Here is a 4,958-nt window from a genome sequence, read left to right on the forward strand (position 1 = left end):
AACATTCCCTGAGTTATTCATACAACTATAGCATTAATATACTTCGTATTAGGAAAAGAGAAGAAGTGATTGTATTTTATTGACATATGTGACCAATATATATACCGTTACAATGCTAGTAATTAGCAACTAAGAAAGGTAACAAAAGATTAAAAGGCTAGGATTAGGGAGGAAATTAAGAGAGAATAATATGGAGTTTATATACATCAATAATCATGGATACAATCAAGGAGCTAATTAAGAGGAGTTTATGGTCAATCCTTATCACAATATTCATAAACATGACATAGATTAATGAAATTGAAATGACCAAATTTTCCTCACTTATTCACGATCTACACAAATAATATATTAAGTGTTGAGCTAAATAGAGAATTCGTTCACTTGTAAATATTAGTTGGAGTCGCGATGACCTTCAGAGGATTTAGTCGTCCAACACCGGCGCCTGGACTTTCTGCAACATCTAATGTTTCTCCTTGTCTTCCATTTGGTAACGCCCAATTAAACTCATAAACAAGGCTAGCTAATACAATTTCGGCGCTAGCCATGCCATAGTATGCTCCCGGGCAACCTCTTCTCCCGGCTCCCAACGGAATGAATTGAAAATGTTTGCCCCTCAAATCAACAGATGAGGCGTCGTCCATAAATCTTTCGGGTTGGAACTCAGAAGGGTCTTGCCAAAATTGAGGGTCGAGTTGGATTGCCCATGCGTTTATTATAACTTGAGTTCTTGCAACAATGTCGTAGTTTCTGATTTTGACATCTTTGGAGGATTCACGAAATAAGAGCAAAGGAGCAGGTGGATGTAGTCGAAGTGTTTCCTTGATCACTGCCTTAAGATACTTCATATTCTCCAAATCATCCTCGTTTAATCTTCTTGTATTTGTTTTGACATTTTCCCTTACTTGCTTTTGTAGTTTTTTCATGATCATTGGATTCCTTATTAATTCTGTCATTGCCCACTCCAACGTTGTGCTAGATGTTTCCGTCCCAGCAACAAACATGTCCTGAACAAAATATAATTCATACGTCGTGCAATTTATAATAATGACACGATGAATTTACAAAAGGTTATATTTGCTCTATTCAAACAAGTATTCTATGTTTAACCCACTTGTTTTCACGGTTTCACAACCCATTTTTTACATTAATATCTTCAATAATTTGTAGGAGTAAAAAAAATTTAATATTTGAAAATGCACATTGAAACAAATCTAAATAAATTACTTTTAATTATTTATTTATTTAAAGATTCAATCAAACTTTATGTGGAGTTAATATGATCATCAAATTTTCAAAAATAAATAAATAAATAAATAAAATAAGATCATCACATAAAAAAAATTCGGAAATTTTCACTTTTACCACCTTCAAAAAATCACTTAATTGAATTTACCACCTACATAAAATAAAGTTTTACTTTACAACCACACAAAAATAAATTTTGATCATCTAATTCTAACATCGGTGACGAAAAATGACTGTGGGACCACTTTCTTTCATTTTCCTCCAAATTTAATGTTCCAAACCCGATTTCCCTCTCTCTCTTCCTTTTCTCACCTTTCCTATACAATTTCTATCATTTTCTCACCTTGTTCCCATTAAATTTCTTCTCTCTCCTCTGAATTTCATCTTTCTCTGTGTAAAAGTAAAACCCTAAATCTACTGCAGCCTTGCCATTGGAACTCCACATTGACATGTTTTCTCTTTGAAGATGACATACTTATAGAAGACATTTCCTTCTAAAATTCATTACAACAACATTGAAATTAGTTTTATTTTAACACAATTAGCATAACCTAAGCCTAATTTTACTATCCAATTACAATTTCAAAAACCCCAATTTAATTTTCACTACCATGAACCCTAATTTTTTTCCGCTGAAATTGGGGTTCAATTAATAAGTCATATGTGCAATTTCAATTACACTTAAGAATTGGAATATAATCACGACAACAAATGCAAAAAATTACAAAATACATCATGGAATTTGGGTACCTTCTTCCTATTTCTTGTAGAACTGCTGACTTGATTCAAGGACCACAAATCTAGACGAATTTGATGTAAGATTTTTAGGGGTCAACAAATTTAAGGATTTGAGAACAAAATCGCATGAAACAACCTCAATTACACCATGAATTGTAGAAATGAAGAAGATGGGTTTAAATAGAAAAGGAAATCGAGAGAAATTGGAGAAAATTTCAAAAAGTAGTCGTTATAGTGGGCCCCACAGTCATTTTCCGTCACCGGAGTTAGAATTAGGTGGTAAAATCAAAGTTTATTTTTTTATGTGGTGCTAAAGTAAAACTTTATTTTATGTAGGTGGTAAATTCAATTAAGTGAGTTTTTGAAGGTGGTAAAAGTCAAAATTTTCAAAAAATTCACTTAAAATGATAAATTATGATGAGAATTTATTTTTTTTTTCTAATTTTATATGAAATAAGTATAAGGTGCTTAAATAATTACACTAAACTAAACAACATACTAGCTTTATACTTTCTGTGTGGGTAGATATAATTCTATAGTTGTCATTTAAAATATGACTAGCAGATTATTTTGATGATAAACAATATAATCGGTTCATTTTTAACATTATAAAATAGAGATAATTAGTCTCCTATTATCTACAATGCAAATAAATTATTTGAAAAGTTTAATTCAACATAAAATAATTATTTATGGAGAAACTATAAAAATAATTATAAAAATTACAAAAATGAAACTAAAAAAATTATAAAATAAAATATAGATAATATTATTTTATATCATAAATTAGGTAATATAATTTATTATTTGGAGAAAAATATGTCAATTATCAACCATATAATCAAGAAAACATTATCGTAGTCATATTTCAAACGACTGCTATACAATTTTCAATGGTAATCAGGTGAGAACCGGGAATGGCTTACCAGTATAATGGCCTTGATGTTATCTCTTGAAAGCCATTCTGGGTTTTCGCTCTGAACTTTGAGCAAAACGTCTACAAAGTCTTTGATACGATGTTCATCGCCTTCATCAGTGTACACTTGATCTGAATTCAACCGAATCTCATGCTCTTGAATTATACTCTCAATAAAATCATTTAATTGTTTCCGCACATTTTCGACTTGCCTTTCCAAACCACTCAATCTATCAACCCATCTTAAAGTAGGAACGTAATCTCCCACACTCACCTTCCCCATCACCTTCAAAAGGTCCTTTATAAGCTTATAAAAGCCGATACCGTTTTCGTCAACACCGGTGCACGTCCGTCCTAAGGCCGTCCTATTTATAATCCCTTTGAATAGCGCCAATAGAATTCCGGACAAGTTTAGAATTGATCTATCATAGCTCTTGATTTCTTCGATTACTCGAGCAACTTCTTCTTCTCCTGGACAGTAGCTGCGTCACACAGATGCTCTTCATGTACCGCCATTTTTCACCGTATGAACTAAAAGCTACGTCATTACCGCCGTAGAAGATTTTGTTGATGAATCTTAAGTTAGGCCGGTTGGCAAACACGAGGTCATGTGTCTTCATGATTTCCTCGGCTGCATTTGCGGAGGACACAACAAGGGTCGGTCTGTTGCCTAAGTAGAGCAACATGAGATCGCCGTACTTTTGAGAAAGGGATCGTAGGGAGCGTTGAGGGAATTTACCGAGTTGATGGAGGTTTCCTATGATAGGAAGCTTTGGTGGGCTGGGTGGTAAGTGAAGCATTGTGCTGCGCTTGGTTGATAGATGCCATTTGTATAGAAAGATTGAGAAGAGTATGAAGGGAACAAAAGGAAGAAGGTTGAAAGACATTTTGATTTGGTGTTTCAAAATGACTTGTACTTGATTTATAAAGGATTTTTCAAAGGTACAAAATTTGAGTCAACATTATTTCATTTTGAAAAGATATATAAAAATATTTCATGGCTTTTCATTTTTAGAATTGGGCACTTGATGGCAATAATCTAAGGGTTGGATGAGAGATTGAGAGAGTGTTAAATTGTGACTCAAAATCTGGTAGGGTCGACTTTGAATTCATATATCTCTCAAAATATAAGTGGTTTTGAGGTGATTTAAGTTGGAGGTGATAGATTAGTTCAAGAGATTTCCAACGATAGGTCACATTCCCAATTCTGATAATAAATGAGAAAGTTATGGTCATTTTATGAAGACCTGACAAAGCTGGAACGATGCTAATGACGTGGGCAATTTTTTGGGTCTGTTTTAAGCTTACGTGTTTTATGTAATATATCCTAAACTTTAATCTTTTCTATAAGGAAAATTTGTCAAGAATAAGTCAACATTTGCTTTGTTAACTCAAAATAAGTCAACCTTTTGATTAACTCAAAAAAAAAGTCGAATTTTAAGAGTATTTTCTTTTATTAGGTCAAATGACCTACAACCTACCAAACATATTATTTTTTATAATTTCAAATAATTTAATAAATTTATTTTGTTTAACTATAAATATATTTGATAAACAAATTATTAAAGATTTAAAGTTAAAAAAAATAGCTAAACCCCCTCCCTCCACCACTGCCAGCTTCCCGCCCTGCCAACAGCCGGCGGCCGAAGGCCGGCTACACCGAGACCACCTCCATCCTCCAACGCCAGCGATCCCCCCACCACTCTCTTCCCCTTTTCCTCATTCAGTTTCCCCAACCCCAACCCCACCCTCACCTTCCCCTTTCCCCATTCCCATTTCCCCACAATCTCCTATTGAAAAATGCCCCCTCCTCCCTCGTCCCCACCATGAATTGACCCTCCTGGAAACGCGTAATCAAAACCCTAAACCCATTCCTTGCGAAACCACCCTAAACGGGTTTGGGTTTCGTGTTTCCAAAAGGACCCTTGTGAAACCACCCTAAACGGGTTTGAGTTTCGTATTTCCAAAAGGGGGAAGGGGGGAGCAGGAATGAGAAAGGGATGGGCTAGGTGTCACGTTGGTGGGGGACAAGGTGGGCTGGGGTCGCCGGCGCCGG

At 34.7% G+C, this 4,958-nt stretch overlaps 1 pseudogene; it reads right to left on the bottom strand.

Moving 5' to 3' along the window:
* Positions 1-301: 301 nt before the first annotated feature.
* LOC145628144 (cytochrome P450 736A117 pseudogene) lies at positions 302-3,789 on the bottom strand (annotated as a pseudogene).
* Between the last annotated feature and the right edge of the window lie 1,169 nt (positions 3,790-4,958).

The sequence above is a fragment of the Chenopodium album genome, chromosome 4 (genome assembly GCF_948465745.1).
Source record: "Chenopodium album chromosome 4, dcCheAlbu1.1, whole genome shotgun sequence".
Lineage (NCBI taxonomy): Eukaryota > Viridiplantae > Streptophyta > Magnoliopsida > Caryophyllales > Amaranthaceae > Chenopodium > Chenopodium album.